Source organism: Balaenoptera physalus (genome assembly GCF_965194825.1).
Source record: "Balaenoptera physalus genome assembly, chromosome: 4".
NCBI classification, from domain to species: domain Eukaryota; kingdom Metazoa; phylum Chordata; class Mammalia; order Artiodactyla; family Balaenopteridae; genus Balaenoptera; species Balaenoptera physalus.
In genome coordinates this window covers 126,943,872-126,963,237 of record NC_138891.1, presented here as the reverse complement: position 1 = coordinate 126,963,237, position 19,366 = coordinate 126,943,872, and the positions used below count along the sequence as shown (strand labels likewise).

The 19,366-nt window shown below is 39.2% G+C and overlaps 1 pseudogene across 1 annotated transcript in view; it reads left to right on the top strand.

Annotated features, from left to right (window-relative positions):
- Positions 1-19,366, top strand: part of LOC309660403 (large ribosomal subunit protein uL30-like) — a 73,382-nt pseudogene that overhangs the window by 13,859 nt on the left and 40,157 nt on the right. The window lies entirely within an intron of this gene.

Here is a 19,366-nt window from a genome sequence, read left to right as displayed (position 1 = left end):
GAGAGAGAATCAGTATAGCTTCATTCAGCCATCTGAATCCAGAAATCTCTTGCTCATCAAGTCATCGGATATGAGAGTGAAGGAGCATTCCATGAGTCTAGAATCAAAACACATTAGTGAAAATCAAGGCTATTTGAAAATAAAATAAATTATATATATATATGTGTGCGATAGTCAGTTTTATGTGTCAGCTTGACTGGGCCAGGGGGTGCCCAGATATTTGGTTAAACATGATTTCTGGGTGTGTCTGTCAGGGTGTTTCCAGAAGAGATTAGCATTTGAATTCATAGATTGAGGTAAGCAGATTTCTCTTCCCAATTTGGATGGACATCATCCAATCTGTTGAGGGCCTGAGTAGAATAAAAGTTGGGGTAAGGGATAACTTGCTGTCTCTGCCTGACTGCATGAACTGAGACATGGGTCTTATGCCCTTGAACTGGGACTTACGTCATTGGCTCTCCTGGTTCTCAGGCCTTTGGACTCAGACTGGAACTGCACTACTGGCTTTCCTGGGTCTCCAGCCTGCAGACAGATTGTGGGACTTCTCAGCTTCCATAGTCCGTAATGTGCACAAATGCCTTACAATAAACCTCTATCTATGTCTGTCTATCTATCTATCTATCTATCTATCTATCTATCTATCTATCTATCTATCATCTATCTATCTATCACCTGTCTCCTATTGGTCCTCTTTCTCCAGAACGCTGACAAATACAGGGTATGTGTATATTTATATGTACACACATATGACATAATAGACTTTCACTTTATGCATATATTAAAGCTGAAAATAGAAATTATAAAATACTTTTTATTCTTCCTGCTGGAAAAGAAAAGTATAAAAGGCAGTTATCACCTTAACTTTGAAGAGAATATCAATAGTAGCCCCAACACTCACCTTGGTGGCAGGAATCAAAACTGGAATCCAAGAGTGAATTTCTCAGAAAGACCAAGATTTTATAGTTTTGGTCTTTTAGTGTTTTCATTCCACAAAAATGTGCTGGGAACCCATCTTGTGTCAGTACCAGATGTTGAGGAGTGAATGATGAGCAAGATGGATATTATCCCTGCCTTTTACGAGCATTTGTGACAGCCCAGGAGAGCAAGTTTCGTCCAATTAAATCAGCAAGGGTAGATTCGTATTGATGCAAATATGGTTGACCCAGGCACTCTTCTGTACTATTGGGCTGTACCGGTGTTCCTGATTTAGGGTGTCCTGGAAAATACCAGTCACTAAACAAATGTCATGAAGTAGAGGATGTGAGCATCTATGGGAATATGCAATAAGAGCCTGCCAGGCAGAGGCGGCAGCAAGCTTGAAGACCTAGGAGACAGAGAGCTTGGTAAGGTGATCTGGCTGGCAGGTGTTTTTCATGGTGGGAGGAAGGCAGTGGAGTGAGGTTGAGCTAATTGCTGGACAAAGGTCAGCAGCTGTAAGGTAATACCATTTTGTCAGTCTTGATCAACTGCCACAATAACCTGGGAAACTGGGAGATAAGCCTGATTTTACTTTTTCCAGCTTTACTGAGATATAAGTGACATATGGCATTGTGTAAGTTTAAGGTATACAATGTAGTGATTTCTTATGTATACGTTGCAAAATGATTACCACAAAAGGCTTAGTTAACACATCCATCACCTCATATAGTTACAATTGTTCTTTTGTGGTGAGAAATTTCAGAATCTACTCTCCTAGCAACTTTCAAATATACAATACAGTGTTGTTAACTATGGTCAGCATGCTGTACATTGCATACCCAGGACTTATTCATGTTATAACTGGAAGTTTATACCCTTTGACCAGCTTCATCCATTTCCCCTACCTACCACCCTCCACCTCTGGCAACCACCAATCTGTTCTCTGTTTCTATGAGAAACATAGAAGAGCCCACATATAAGTGAGATCACACCATGTTTTCTTTCTCTGTTTGACTTATGTCACTTAGCATAATGCCCTCAAGGTTCATTCATCCATGTTATTACACATAGCAGGACTTCTTTCTTTTTTACAGATGAATAATATTCCTTTGGATATATATATTTTATATATATATATATTTATTATTTTTTTTCTTTATCCATTCATTCACCGATAGACAGTTTGTTTCCATGTATTGGCCATTGTAAATAATGCTGTAATGAACACAGAGGTGTAGATATCTCTTCAAGATAGTTATTTCATTTTCTTCAGATATATACTCAGAAATGGAAGTGCTGGATCATATGGTAGTTCTACTTTTAATTTTTTGAGGAACCTCCATACTGTTTTCCATGGTGGTTGTACCAATTTACATTCCCACCGACAGTGCCCAAGGGTCCCCTTTCCTCCCAATCCTTGCCAAACTTGTATTTCTTGTCTTTTTGATGATAGCCTTTCTAACAGGTGTGAGGTCATAGCTTATTGTGATTTTGATATGCATCTCCCTGATGATTAGTAATGTTGATCACCTCTTCATGTATATGTTTAAGCCTGACTTTTAACACATGTTCTTCACCAGGCATGTTTTATCCACACTCCATAGAATGGGGGAAGTTCAGGGAAATTGATGCTGAGTCTACAGATCAATTGTTATTATCATGTTGTGGCTGATGACTCTCTTATCTTTGATGGACCCCAGAATGTGGTTGCCAACTGCCTCATAGTCCTTTATTCACTCATTTCTCCATTTTTTTCAACAAACACTGATTGAATAGCCTGTTTGTCCCCTTTAGTTTGTTCTCAGTCATTGGGCACAGATCCGTGTTAGTTTTCTACCACTGCCAACAAGCTACTACAAGCTTAGTGGCTTAAAACAAACAACAAATTTATTATCTCACAGTTCTATAGGTCAGAGTATGACCCTGATCACTGGGCTAAATTCAAGGTATTGGTAAGCCTGCATTCCTTCCTTGAGGTTATAGGGAGAATCTGTTTCCTTGCTTTTCCCAGCTTCTAGAGGCTGCCCACATTCCTTGGCTTGAGGGACCCCTTTATATTTTCAAAGCCAACAGCATAGCACCTCTTTGACCCTGCTTGCCTTGTCATATCTCTTTTTCTGATTCCCTTCTGTTTCCCTCTTCCATTTTTAGGAACCCTCGTGATGACATTGGGTCTACACAGATAATCCAGGAAATCTCCCTATTTTAAGGTCAGCCGAATAGCAACCTTAATTCCACCTGTGACCTTAATTCCCTTTGCCATGTGACATAACAGTCACAGGTTCTAGGAATTAGAACGTGGACATCTTTGCTGGGGCCATTATTCTGTCTACCACATGATTCCTTGGACTCTGCTTCTTGTCTTTTCTTACTGGGTGGTATAAAAGTCTGATTTCTTGATTTTTTTTCCCTCTAGGCACTCCTCTCTCTAGAGGAGTTGATCTCTTGCCTGTGGCCCCCTCCCCCTGACCACATCCTTTTTACACCTCACTCAGCTCGCATCCCTACCTGCCTAGCTGACTCCCAGGCCTGATATTTTCTGGCTGTTCTTTTCCATCCTCTATTATCAACTACATTTTTGAGTTCAAGGCACATCTTATACTTTGTCTTTGGACAAGCAAGCTATTCTATTCTTCCTAATATTGTGAGTTACGTGGTTAAAAGGTAGAGAGTTAATCATAGCAAGTGATGATAATAAGCCCTTCTATGGTTTCCAGCTGTGAGAAAGGACAGCTACTGCCCTTCTGCTTGGTGTTATATGGTAATAGCTGCTGTTCTTAAAATTTCAATGCAAGTTCATTCATCACTTTATTTTTCAATTAGCTTTACCATGGTAAGAACAGTGTTAAAAATGGCTTATGAGGAAGGACTTACAGAGCCAGAGAGTATGAGAAGCAGTGACATTATTTTAAATTTTTACAAGGTTTGCAAAGTACTTAGAATCAAGGAGATTATTTTTATTTGCACTTAGAGGAAAGGTTAGTAGAGAAAACAATTTTTTTAAGAAAACATGCCAGTCAAATAAGCCATTAATCATGTGAAAACAGTGAGGAAGCTTTTAGCTTACACTTAACAAACATGAAGATTAGGTGAAAATTTCACAACAAATCACAAAAACCTATTGAATTCACAGCTGAAGAATTTTTCAGTGATTTGGGAATATTTTGTTATATGGTTTAAGTATTTTATTCCATTCTATTAGAAATCTGGATTTACAATAAATGGGGAAGATGACCTAAAGGTACATCGATGATACCAATTTTCTAAAATGGCAATTTGAACAATTTGGTTATGTTCTATTTTAATTACAGATAATACTCATTTTTCTTTTGTTTTTATTCAACAGGCAAAGCAATGTCTATTCTTACAAATTAAGTTTTTAAACTTTACATTTTCTGTGGACAAAAACTAAACCTACCTAGAATGTTGATATTTTATTACTACAATAAACCAGTTTCAAGGTTCTCTAAAATATACAATATTTCAATGAAAAGTGATCAGTGAGGAAAAATGAGAAAATAACCGTACTTTCATGGTTTTAAAATTTTTTCCATTTTTAAAAAACAGGTCAAGCTATCAGCAGGAACAATATACATACCATAACAAGTTCTAGGTGAAAAAAGTAGACCTGGTTTAGTTTCTTTGATTACTCTCAGGCTGAATTATCTACCTCTAAGATTAAGGCCAACTTTCATAACCAAATCAGGTGGAAGAATAGAAAGTCTTTAATGGACTTTCAGTTCATTTTGCCAGTAAACAGCAATTTAGAAGAGAAGTATGAAAATAATGAAAATAAATGTCTCAACATGACCTCTCAGAAACCTACCCACGTACTTTTGTCCCTCCAGTAAATGAATTCTGTTTGGTGGTGGTGATGCATGTTTGATTTAGTGAAAGTTTGAAATCCTGATGGTATTGGAGAATAGTTAGAGCAATCTGTATTATTCATTTTACCTTTTCTCCTAAGGATCAAAACTGAACCACCGATTTATGATGAGCTCTCTTAGGCATTCAGGTGAATTTGGTTTTCCTTGGCTGGTTCAATTTAGTGGATGGAATTGCAGCACGGTAGTCACATGAGCAATTCTTATTGCTCCTGAAGTTCCCAATCAGCCATTTGTAATTTGCTTGTAACATTGGCAACAAATCTGATTAGTAAATATTTGCTTATCTGACAGACCCACTGTGCTTTTTGACAAGTGTTAATAGGAAGAAAAAGACTTTTATTCAGAACCTTCTCTACCCAATTTGAAACATACTCAAACTTTCTGGGCCCTGGGCTGAAAATGCTTAACGTGGGCACTGAATATATCACCTGGACTCATCTCATAGGTCCTAGAGTTATCAGAAATCTGGGAGCAGAGAACTAATAAGACATGATATGAAATATATAAAAAATGAATGGAAAAGGCAGTCCTTCATTTCTTAAAATATTGACAGAATTTTACTTAGCTGATGTTTGAAAGAGACTCACAGACACAGAAAACAAACTTATGGTTACCAAAGGTGAAAGGGGGTGTGGGGAGAGGGATAAATTAGGAGGCTGGGATTAACATATACACATGACTTTGTATAAAATATATAACCAACAGGGACCTACTGTATAGCACAGGGAACTATACTCAATTATGTAATAACCTATAAGGCAAAAGCATCTGAAAAAGGATATATATACATACATACACACACACATAGGTACATAAAACACTGAATTGCTGTGCTGTACATCTGAAACTTACAAGATATTATAAATCAACTGTACTTCAATAAAAAAATTTAAAAAAATAAAGAACTGATGTTTAAGAGGAACACGAGCAGTAAGGAGAGGGGATTTTTTATGTGTGTGTGTGTGTTATGTTGCAGTAATGAGAAGAATCTAAATCACATTTCCTGTAATGTCCCAAGGTTGAATGTTATATGTCTGACTTTAAAAAAGCACATGTTGAGAAAAAGAAACCAACGTGTCTTCTATGCTAAGGAATGGGACTTTGAGACATGCTTCAGAGAACAATGTGGGTGGGGAATTTTTAAAATGAATTATCCACTTGCCACGTATACAGAAAATTTTGATCAAGACAGTCCTTTGAGTTTTAGTAACACATGGGATTTCACACTTTCTCTGAGCAATTCGTTTCCTTCTTAGAATCTTTTAACTGCCTAGCTTGAATTGTATCATGTCATAAACTGAAGAATTTATGGGCTCAGATGTAAAATTGTTCTTAAAAATAAAGTAGAAAAATAATTTTAGTAATAAAAATATTGGGTAAGGTTTGAAAATTCTTATTAAATGTAGTACTCAGTGGAACAGAAAAGACTTCTTAAGTAGATAAAATAGATTCCAGTGCATCACTGTTCCATCCATACTTGGGATTATGAATTAAAACCCTTATATAGTAGAAGATGGATAATCAGAGATTGGATTTTGAAATTAATTAATCAAAATGCCTCCTATTTATGCTATTAAAAATTCAAGTGTAGAAAACTGTATTTGGTACTGAGAGAACAACAGAGGACACAAAAGTAATCATTGGTGAAAAATGAATTATTTAATTTTAATACAAAAATCAAAATCATAAAATTTAATGCATCTTATTCTGGGAAACCTATTTAAAGAATTTGTCAATTTAAAGAATTTAAATCATAAGATTATACATTAGTTCTTTTCTAGTTAACATTCAAAAATGTACTTAGTATAAAACAGAGCTTTGTTATATAAAAACCTATGTTAGTGTAGAACATCATAGCTTAAGTGAGATAATTAGACATTTTGGATAATTTTGTTTCTGCATACCTCTATCTTCCTCAGATTTTACCGAAAGAATAATGCTTCTGTGAGTAGCAGGCAATTATACTGTTAACTTGAATATTTACTTTAGAAGAGATGATTTGGATGTTACTCATAAATGAGTTTGAAAGTGCTTGATCTTACAGCAATTGGCATGAGTCAACATGGATTTTTGACAAATAAATCCCGTCAAATGAATTGACTTTTTAAAAATTGAAATAATCATGGTCATAGGTAATCCCCTTCAAAAAAACCACAAAAATGAAAACCCACCTGTCTAGATGCAGTTGCTGTAGTTACTATTTTATTTTAGAATTTCTGGAATATAGTAATAACACCTACTATTTGCTGGCCAACTACTTTATGCCAGACACTTTTCTAGGAAAGTTTCATGACTTCTTATTAAATTCTCAAAAAAGTCATGGGGCTATTACCCTCATATTACAGGTAAAGAAAATAGGGTCTCGGTTTAAATGGCTTGTCCCAGATGGCACTGAAAGTGCAGGAGGCAGAGTTGGAATATGTCTGTCTTTTCCTGAAGCCTCTGTTTTTTGCCTCCGCCTTGGGTGGCCTCACCCAAGGCCAAAGACAGCACTGGCTCTAGGATGACCAACTCTTTCAGTTTTCCCACGAAAGAGGGATTTTTGGAACGTGGGACTTCAAGGCCAAGCTTGAGAAAGTCTTGAGCAAACCCAGGTGAATTGGTTACTTTATCTGTAGGCGTGCTCTTCTGGTTACTGCATAGTCAGCAAGGCCATACGACTGTATTAGAAGCTTCCTATTCCTGTTAAATTATCTGCACTGGTCAGGCCATTTCTCTAACCAATAAGATAAAACCAGAGAGCTACCTCCTACAATAGCTGGGTAACTGTGCTGGCCAGCTCTTGACATACAGGGAGAATTGAGCCTGTTATTCATCAATTAATCCCAATCCTTAGCATAACTTCAGAACTCTTACCTAAAATTAGTTCAAGACATTTAATCATAAATCTATAAAGTAGGACAGTACAAAACATATTAAAGCAGAAAATTATGAATTAAAAAAGAAATTCCAGTATATACATTCCACAGTTCATTGAAAGGGTCAATTACTAGACAAACCTGAAGCAAAACAACAAAAACAATGACAGCAACAGGAGAGAGATATATTTTCATCCTTTGTGTCTAATGCAAGCAGGATTGGGGTATTCTGGTTAAAATGCTCTTTTTATTTATTTGGTTTTTTATTTTTATTTTTTTTAAGTATAGTTAATTTACAATGTTGTGTTAGTTTCAAGTGTACAGCAAAGTGATTCAGTTATACATGTATATCATATATATATATTTTTTCAGATTCTTTTCCATTATAGGTTATTACATAATATTGAGTTTAATTTCCTGTGCTATACAGTAGGTCCTTGTTGTTTACCTATTTTATGTATAGTAGTGGGTATATGTTAATCCCAAACTCCTGATTTATCTCTCCTTATCCCCAATTGGTCCCCCTCTTCCCACCCTCCTATCCCCTTTGGTAACCATAAGTTTGTTTTTTACTTCTGTGAGTCTATTTCTGTTTTTTAAATAAGTTCATTTGTATCATTTTTTTATTTTTATTTTTTTATTAATTAATTAATTTATTTTTGGCTGCATTGGGTCTTCATTGCTGAGTGCAGGCTTTCTCTAGTTGTGGCAAGCGGGGGCTACCCTTCGTTGTGGTGCATGGGCTTCTCATTGCAGTGGCTTCTCTTGTTGCGGAGCACGGGCTCTAGGCACACGGGCTCAGTAGTTGTGGTGCACGGGCTCAGGAGTTGTGGTGCATAGGCTTAGTTGCTCCATGGCACATGGGATCTTCCTGGACCAGGGATTGAACTCATGTACCCTGCATTGGCAGGCAGATTCTTAACCACTGCGTAACGATGGAAGCCCTCTATCATTTTTTTTAGATTCCACACATAAGTGATATCATATGATATTTGTCTTTCTCTGTCTGACTTACTTCACTTAGTATGATAATCTCTAGGTCCATCCATGTTGCTGCAAATGGCATTATTTCATTCTTTTTTATGGCTGAGTAATATTCCATTGTGTATATATAGCACATTTTCTTTATCCATTCATCTTTTGGAAGCAACTTATATTGCTTCCATTTCTTGGCTATTGTAAACTGTGATGCAATGAACATTTGGGTGCATATATCTTTCAGATTAGTGTTTTTGTTTTCATTGGATAAATATGTAGTAGTGGAGTTGCTGGATTGTATAGTAGTTATATATTTTATATATATATATAAATACTGCATCTTCCTTATCCATTCGTCTGTCTTCCATGTCTTAACTATTGTAAATAGTGCTGCTATAAACATTGGGGTGCATGTATCTTTTCGAATTAGAGTTTTCATCTTTTTCAGATAAATGCCCAGGAGCGGGATTGCAGGATCATATGATAACTCTATTTTTAGTTTTTTAAGAAACTAAAGAGCTTCAAGATGGTGGAGGAGTAAGATGTGGAGATCACCTTCCTCCCCACAAATAAATCAGAAATACATCTACATGTGGGACAACTCCTACAGAACACCTACTGAATGCTGGCAGAAGACCTCAGACTTCCCAAAAGGCAAGAAACTCCCCATGTACCTGGGTAGGGCAAAAGAAAAAAGAAAAAACAGAGACAAAAGAATAGGACAGGACCTGCACCAGTGGGAGGGAGCTGTGAAGGAGGAAAGGTTTCCACACACTAGGAAGCCCCTTCATGGGCGGAGACTGCGGGTGGTGGAGGGGAAGCTTCGGAGCCGTGGAGGACAGCACAGCCACAGGGGTGCGGAGGGCAAAGCGGAGAGATTCCCACACAGGGGATCGTTGCCGACCAGCACTCACCAGCCTGAGAGGCTTGTCTGCTCACCAGCTGGGGCAGGCGGGGGCTGGGAGCTGAGGCTCGGGCTTCGGTTGTATCCCAGGGAGAGGACTGGGGTTGGCTACGTGAACACAGCCTGAAGGGGGCTAGTGTGCCACAGCTAGCCAGGAGGGAGTCCGGGAAAAAGTCTGGAGCTGAAAAAGAGGCAAGCGACCATTCTTTGGGGTGTGCGAGCAGAGGGGATTCAGAGCACCACTTAAATGAGCTCCAGAGACGGGCGCGAGCTGCGGCTATCAGCGCGGACCCCAGAGACGGGCATGAGACGCTAAGGCTGCTGCTGCCGCCACCAAGAAGCCTGTGTGCAAGCACAGGTCACCGTCCACACCTCCCCTCCCGGGAGCCTGTGCAGCCCGCCACTGCCAGAGTCCCGTGATCCAGCGACAACTTCCCCGGGAGAATGCACTGCACACCTCATGCTGGTGCAATGTCATGCTGGCCTCTGCCACCGCAGGCTTGCCCCGCATCCGTACCCCTCCCTCCCCCTGGCCTGAGTGAGCCAGAGCCCCCAAATCAGCTGCTCCTTTAACCCCGTCCTGTCTGGGTGGGGAACAGACACCCTCAGGTGACCTACACGAAGAGGCAGGTCCAAATTCAACGCTGAACCCCAGGAGCTGTGTGAACAAAGAAGAGAAAGGGAAATCTCTCCCAGCAGCCTCAGGAGCAGCGGATTAAATCTCCACAAATCAACCTGATGTACTCTGCATCTGTGGAATACCTGAATAGACAACGGATCATCCCAAAATTGAGGCAGTGGACTTTGGGAACAACTGTAGACTTGGGGTTTGCTTTCTGCATCTAATTTGTTTCTGGTTTTATGTTTATTTTAGTTTAGTATTTAGAGTTTATTATGATTGGTAGATTTGTTTATTGATTTGGTTGCTCTCTTCCTTTTTTTAATATATATATACATACATATTTTCCCTTTTTCACTTTTTGTGTGTGGGTATGTGTATGCTTCTTTGTGTGATTTTGTCTGTATAGCTTTGCTTTTACCATTTGTCCTAGGGTTCTGTCTGTCTGTTTGTTTTAAAATTATTATTACTTTTAAATTTTTAAAATTTTTAATAATTTTTTTATTTTTTATTTTAATAACTTTTAAATTTTATTTTATTTTATTCTTTCTTTCTTTCTTTCTTTCTTTCTTTTTTTCTCTCCCTTTTCTTCTGAGCTGTGTGGCTGACAGTGTCTTGGTGCTCTGGCCGAGTGTCAGGCCTGAGCCTCTGAGGTGGGAGAGCTGAATTCAGGACATTGGTCCACCACAGACCTCCCGGCTCCGCGTATATCAAACAGCAAAAGCTCTCCCAGAGATCTCCATCTCAACGCTAAGACCCAGCTCCACTCAACGATCAGCAAGCTACAGTATTGGACACCCTAAGCCAAAGAAGTAGCTAGACAGGAGCACAACCCCACCCATTAGCAGAGAGGCTGCCTAAGATCATGATAAGGTCACAGACACCCCAAAACACACCACCAGACGTGGTCCTGCCCACTAGAAAGACAAGATCCAGACTCATCCACCAGAACACAGGCACCAGTCCCCTCCACCAGGAAGCCTACACAACCCACTGAACCAACCTTACCCTTTGGGGGCAGACATTAAAAACAATGGGAACCACAAACCTGCAGCCTGTGAAAAGGAGACCCCAAACACAGTAAGTTAAGCAAAATGAGAAGACAAGGAAACACACAGCAGATGAAGGATCAAGGTAAAATCCCATCAGACCAAACAAAAGAAGAGGAAATAGGCAGACTACCTGAAAAAGAATTCAGAGTAATGATAGTAAAGATGATCCAAAATCTTGGAAATAGAATGGAGAAAATACAAGAAACATTTAACAAGGACCTAAAAAAACTAAAGAGGAAAGAAACAATGATGAACAACACAATAAATGAAATTAAAAATTCTCTAGAAGGAATCAGTAGCAGAATAACTGAGGAAGAAGAATGAATAAGTGACCTGGAAGATAAAATAGTGGAAATAACTACCACAGAGCAGAATAAATAAAAAAGAATGAAAAGAATTGAGGACAGTCTCAGAGACCTCTGGGACAACATTAAATGCACCAACATTCAAATTACAGATGTCCCAGAAGAAGGAGAGAAAAAGAAAGGGACTGAGAAGATATTTGAAGAGATTATAGTTGAAAACTTCCCTAATATGGGAAATGAAATAGTCAATCAAGTCCAGGAAGTGCAGAGTCCCATACAGGATAAATCCAAGGAGAAACACGCCAAGACACATATTAATCAAACTATCAAAAATTAAATACAAAGAAAAAATATTCAAATCTACAAGAGAAAAACAACAAATAACATACAAGGGAATCCCCAAAAGGTTAACAGCTGATCTTTCAGCAGAAACTTTGCAAGCCAGAAGGGAGTGACCGGACATATTTAAAGTGATGAAAGAGAAAAACATGATTGGACATGGTACTATACATACAGAATCCTAAGGATGGTACCAGACAACTACTAGAGCTAATCAATGAATTTGGTAAAGTAGCAGGATACAAAATTAATGCACAGAAATCTCTTGAATTCCTATACATTAATGATGAAAAATCTGAAAGAGAAATTAAGGAAACACTCCCATTTACCATTGCAACCAAAAGAATAAAATACTTAGGAATAAACCTACCTAAGGAGACAAAAGACCTGTATGCAGAAAAGTATAAGACACTGATGAAAGAAATTAAAGGTGATACAAACAGATGGAGAGATATATCATGTTCTTGGATTGGAAGAATGAACATTGTGAAAATGACTCTACTACCCAAAGCAATCTACAGATTCAGTGCAATCCCTATCAAACTACCCATGGCATTTTTCACAGAACTAGAACAAAAAATTTCACAATTTGTATGGAAACACAAAAGACCCCAAAGAGTCAAAGCAATCTTGAGAAAGAAAAACGGAGTTGGAGGAATCAGGCTCCTGGATTTCAGACTATACTACAAAGCTACAGTAATCAAGACAATGTGGTACTGGCACAAAAACAGAGATATAGATCAATGGAACAGGATAGAAAGCCTAGAGATAAACCCCCACACATATGGTCACCTTATCTTTGACAAAGGAGGAAAAAATATACAATGGAGAAAAGAAAGCCTCTTCAGTAAGTGGTGCTGGGAAAACTGGACAGCTACATGTAAAAGAATGAAATTAGAACACTCCCTAACACCATACACAAAAATAAACTCAAAATGGATCAAAGACCTAAATGTAAGGCCAGACACTATAAAACTCTTAGAGGAAAACATAGGCAGAACACTCTATGACATAAATCACATCAAGATCCTTTTTGACCCACCTCCTAGAGAAATGGAAATAAAAACAAAAATAAACGAATGGGACCTAATGAAATTTAAAAACTTTTGCACAGCAAAGGGAACCATAAACAAGACGAAAGGACAACCCTCAGAATGGGAGAAAATATTTGCCAACGAAGCAACTGACAAAAGATTAATCTCCAAAATATACAAGCAGCTCATGCAGCTCAATATCAAAAAAACAAACAACCCAATCCAAAAGTGGGCAGCAGACCTAAATAGACATTTCTCCAAAGAAGATATAGAGATTGCCAACAAACAGATGAAAGGATGCTCAACATCACTAATTATTAGAGAAATGCAAATTAAAACTACAATGAGGTATCACTTCACACCAGTTAGAATGGGCATCATCAGAAAATCTACAAACTGCAAATGCTGGAGAGGGTGTGGAGAAAAGGGAACCCTCCTGCAGTGCTGGTAGGAATGTAAATTGATACAGCCACTATGGAGAACAGTATGGAGCTTCCTTAAAAAACTGAAAATTGAACATCTTCTTTCTCTCTTTCCCTCTCTTTCCCTCTCTCTCTCTCTCAATTGGCTTATGTGATTATGGAGTTTGGCAAGTCCATGATATGCAGAGCCAAGATCACAGTTTGAATCTGAAGGCCAGCAGGCTGCAATAGAGCCAAGAATTGATGTCCTAGTTCACATGCCACCAGGCAGGACAATTCTCTCTTACTTGGGGGAGAACCAGCCTTTTTGTACTATTCAGGCCTTCAACTAATTGGATAAGGCCCACCCACATTAGGGAGGACAATCTGCTTTACACAGTCTACCATGTAATTGTTAAGCTCATCCCAAAACACCTCCATAGACACACTGAGAATAATTTTTGACAAAATTTCTGGGAAGCCTGTGGCCTAGTCAAGTTGATATATAAAATTAACCATCATAGGAACTAACAAGAGATGGTGCAACACCGCTAGAAATGGTGGGGATTTTGATGGGTTAAGGGAGGGAATAGTTTTCACTGGAGCTAGAAAGAACTTGAATCAGAAGAGATGCTGCCTCATATAGTCTGTGACTACAAAGAAAAGTAACTCTGCCAGAACTATAGCTATGCAAGTAAAGGGGTGGGGGTGGAGAGTATGGGAAATAAATATGTGATGCTTTCTCTTCCCACTTAAGCCAGAGGGCAGAAGAGCTTGGGAGATGCTGTTTATGGAGGTCAGCCTCCTGGGACATGGAACAGGGCAGAGATTGGTGAAGGTAAGTGGGGAGATTGAGTTTAACCAGCACACGTTAATAATTTAAGCCATTCTTAACTTCATTAAGTTAATTTATAAAAGCCAGTGTAGGGTAATTAAGCTGCTCAATCAATTGCAATCCTAACTGATACAGAAGGTGACAAATGAGTAATTTTAGTCACTGGACTTTGTTTCCTTGATTGACACACTATTCATATTGGACCATATGGATGAGGGCTTTCAATGTATTGCCCAATTAAGGTACACTATAGTGCAGTTTACCAGAAATATGTGGTTTGCTTATTTACATATAAAATGGTTTCATATGTTTCTCAATAAATTTTCTCACTGGAATAATAAAAAAATAAGAGAGTTGTAGATGATTTGTGAGAATGGAAAATTAGTACCTCCGTATTTCTGCTAAAGGACTATTGAACAAATATTCAAAGAACATTGATTTGAAGGGGAGCCAAATTACTAGTCTCCCTTGTTCAGACACTGGGTAAGGTTCTAGCTAATTCCTACTTTATGGATTGAGGTGTTTCTAACATCTGAAGAGACAGTTTGGTCATGTGATTGGATGACATATGATCTAGCTATTGCTGGTGCTTTCCTGGCACTGACTAAGGCAGGGACTCCGTTTATTTTTGCAGGAATCTGCACATGGGGCAGTGTCTGGATCTTCCAGGACTCTAGTTGATTCCTGTGGGTCTTGGAGTTTGGCTCAGGAAGCAGAAGGCAGCAGCTCTGGTTACACGATGCAGAACTACTGGGGTTTGGGATGCTGGCCAATCTGTTTATGGAGAAGAGAAACTGTTTTCAATGATACTGTCAAGTAGTTTATCTGATGGGTGGGCAAATACACTGAAGCAGTCATGAACTCAAAACCCCTATTTGAAAGCAGACATGGCTAAGTGCTTATCTAGTTCTGCTATGACTACAGTTAAATATCTTTAAATGTGTGGGTGTGGCAGTCCAGGATGCAAATAAGCCAAAGATCTGAATTACCCAGGGAAAATAACAACTTCACTGATCCAAACTTGGCAGCTTTGCATACTGTTGTTAAATAACACTGACTCACAGCAGATGTGGTCATTTCCAAGCGGCCAAAAGGATTGGATGGAGGGACAAGAATCCCACAGAGTGTGATGGTTGCCTAAATTGAATGGCATGGCTCCTTGAGTGCTTGAAACCTTTCTCAAATATACTAAAGTGTGAGGATCAGTGGCATTAGGGACCCATGTGCTGAAGAGTCCAGGTTTCTTTAACAGACTATAATATTGACGTGGGTCTAGATGCTGAAGGCTGGGTGTTCTGTGCAAAATAGTATACCAAGTGGGGGTCCTTAGTTTCTACATCCTTTACAATAAAGCAGTTGATGGATAGTGCTCTTTGAAGAGGAGTACGGAGATAACCATGAGATTTTGACTATTTGTAGTTACTACAAATTTTATGGATCGTTAGAGATTTTTTTCAAGTTGTACTTTTATCATTTTTTTTTGAGTGGTTAGCATGAAAATTCAGTACTCTTTGCATGGGTATGCAAAACACGATTTTTGTGCTAACTATTCAGAGCTCCTGGTTGACATTATATTGTGTAGACCATTAAGGCATATATGTCTCGTTCCATCTCGACACTCAGCTGACATCTAGAGATAACTGAAAAGCAAATTAATTCTTTTTAGTGCAATCTCTTGAGAACAGAGAGAGCATACATCCGTAACATCCAGTTAAATATTAAGTTAAATATCTTAAAAATCTTTTTCTCCTAGATTTAGTGGCTGAACATCAATAACTGGGTTGATGATGTTGGCTGGGCAGTAGTTCTGTTCTCATGCTGTTGGCTGGTGCTGCGGTCATTTGGAAGGTCATTGGGCTGTGTGTAAGAAGCCAGTGCAGATCTTTTCAGGTTCAGCCTTGGAAGTTACACAGTGTCACTTCTGTAACATTCTATTGGCCAAAGCAAGTCACAGATTCAAAGGGATTGAAGAAGAGTCTCTCTCTTGTTAGGTGTAGTGACAACGTTTGTGGCCATCTTTAATCCTCTAACAGCCTGTCTTTCTCAATATCCTTCACACATGGTCACTGCTCCTGAATCTCTCTCCTCTCTCACTCCCAACTCTGCCCAGACCTGACCCACTCCAGTTCTGTCTCTCAAATAGTTTCTCTCATCTCCCCCCTGCTTCCTTTCCGATCCACACCTTCCATCCCTCGTTTTTCTCTGCCCTTTCCTGGTTGAACCCAGCTAGACTTTTTAGTTTATCCAGTATTTCTTCCTTACTCATTACCTTGATATTCATAATAAATTGTTAATTTTTAAAGGATTGTTACTATCATAATGCTTCTTTTTAAAAAAAAATTTATTGGGGGTATAGTTGATTTACAGTGTTTTTTAAATTAATTTTTTTGGAGTATAGTTGATTTACAATGTTGTGTTAGTTTCTGCTGCACAACAAAGTGAATCAGTTATACATATACATGTATCCACTCTTTTTAAAATTCTTTTCCCATATAGGTCATTACAGAGTATTGAGTAGAGTTCCCTGTGCTATACAGTAGGCTCTTATTAGTTATCTATTATATATAGTAGTGTGTATATATCAATCCCCATCTCCCAATTTATTCCTTCTTTCCCCCTTTCCCCCCTGGCAACCATAAGTTTGTTTTCTACATCTGTAACTCTATTTCTGTTTTGTAAATATGTTCATTTGTACCATTTTTTTTTTTTTTTAGATTCCACATATAAGCGATATCATGATATTTGTCATAATGCTTCTTAATGGGAGCAAACAGACTGGAGAGTGGGTGTGATTGTTAATTTTATTCCTGTTGTCTCTATGTTTAGGTGATGCACAGCACTATGGAAACTGATTTTGGTTTTCACTGCACATGACACCAGTTGATTTTTAGAAATGTGATCCAAGGGGAGGGCTAGCAGAGAAGGTGCCTGACTCAGGACTGAGTCCTGGAGATTGCCTGCAGTACATCACACCTCAGGATTGATGGGAAGGGTGCTTACTGGGTACCACGTTACTTTGAAGAGCAATGGTGCTGGTCCAAGGAAAATCTTAAAGAGTTTAATTTGTGACTTGAGGCTTCTTAGGAATATATTCCTTGCAGAAGTTAGTTTCTGAAGATGATGAAACTTTATGCAAATGTATCTTTCATCAGGTCTGTCCCTAATTTTGTCTCCAGAACAAGAGTGCTAATTGAAGCCATATAGTTATATGTCTAAATATTAAAAAATTATAACTCAAGTGAGAATCTGTTAAATAAAATTTGTTCTGTCCTCTTTCCTTGGCAAATCTACCTTTATGTTGACTTGGGAGGCCAGGTGCAAATTTATGATTCTCAGACTTCTCAGAATTCTGTGCTACAATGTGGCATCCTGGGGAGAGCTGGCCCCAGCTCCTCTCTCCTCCCCCGCTACTAGCACTCCCTTGTGCTGAGAGGAGCCTCACTACGCGTGTGTGGACAATCCAGGCTGCACTTCAAAGCTGTGTCCATAGTCCCTAAATACTGCAGCTCCTCGGCCCCTCCTCTGGCCTGGGAGGAGCAAAAGGCCAGTGCCATCTGCTTGCAGGAGACACCTCTGGTGGAGAGTTCCATTCTGGCCTTGGAAGCAGGCTCAGTTATGTCTGGGTGGGGAATTCCAGGGTCCCAGGTACCCAGAGCCTGGTCTATAAGGGGAGGCAAAAATTCCACCTGAGCAAGTTTACCTCCATAAGCTCTTTGCCTTGGGAGGGGCATGGCTAGAAGAGGGGCTAGAGTGAACCCTCTAGAACACAGGGCTCAGGTCTGGGGCCTCACCCAGGTCAAGGGCAATGATGCCTTAAGTTATGGTATGCAAATATTCAACCTATTTTTTTTTAAACTTGAGTATCACAGTGAAAGTCTTACCTTGCACTTTTCTTCACACTGCAGAGGTCCACAAGAGGGTGAGGCTGTATTCAGATTCTAGTGCGAATGGGTGGAAAGTGCTGTGGTTAGTGGAAGAATGAATGGGGCTGAGACTGGCTGTGGACTTCTGCCAGGAGGGAATTAGGGGGCTGACTGAGTCAGTGTCGGGGGCTGGACCAGGTCATGTGATCTTGATAGCATATGGCTCTCATCCAGGGAGGCTACCTTAGGGTAGATGGCCACATTGGGACTTTAAGGATTCAGATTATTGGAATGGTGGGTATTATAGAATAGCCACGTGTAAGCTATACATAAGATATCCAAAACATTGAAGGAGTTTTAAAAGCATTTCAAACAGTTTTTTCTGCCCAGAGATTAAATGAAGGAGAAAGTTTTGTACTGGATGTCCTGAACCATCCTTCCTTCTTGATCTGATTCAGTTTCCTTGGAAGTGCTTTCTGTGCATGGGTAATTGTTTATATCTGGTACTTTCTGAGTCATCAGTTAGTGCAGGTTTGCCTCATGAGATACATGTTTTAAACCAATGTTCGGAACATTTACAAGTCATTTTCTTGGTGATTATATCATGGTGATTATATCATGGTGAGAATTTACATTCTTTCCCTGCTGATGACTGCTGTCTGTTCTTTAGGAAAAGTTGGTGTCGGTTCTATCTTGTTATAGTGATGCTTACTCTTTGGAGAGTATCTCTAGTGCCAGGAAATGTCTGGAACACCCTGACCCATATGGGGATTTCAAACTCTGATGGGTTCACGTTATAATGCATGCCTGCCAGGCCAGATATCTATGGAGAAAGAGAAGGGTCAGGTGTTTGGACCTCTGGGGTTAACTGCCACTCAATCTTTTCCTAAAGCCAGAGATCTCTTTTGACTACTGATAACACTGATAACACTCTCAATGCCATTTTGGACTAAAATACAAGTGCAGATTAAGTGAGCCATCCTGAAGTTTGCAATAGCATATGATGTGGGTGGTTGGTCTTCTGAACTGAGCTTGGGTTATTGCCTTACTTCTGGGATGCATTGTGCAGTTAAATAAAACGTGAACTTCTGCAACTCAAACAGGTCTCTGTTTTTAACTAAATTATTTTAAGATTCCCAGGTACTACTGAGGTCCTGGTTGTGCATTCTGGGTCATCAGAATTAGTTTTTTGTTTTTTTTTTTTGGTTTGGGGAAATTTACTGTAGCACTGGAATAGGGATGGCAATGCAGAATATGTGTTCATGTGATTATGTACACATGTGTGGACATGCTTATGTGCCATTTGGTTGCTCCTGGAATCAATCAGGGAAATTCAGGGTGAGGTTGAAGGAGGGACTATCTCTTAGGCTTCC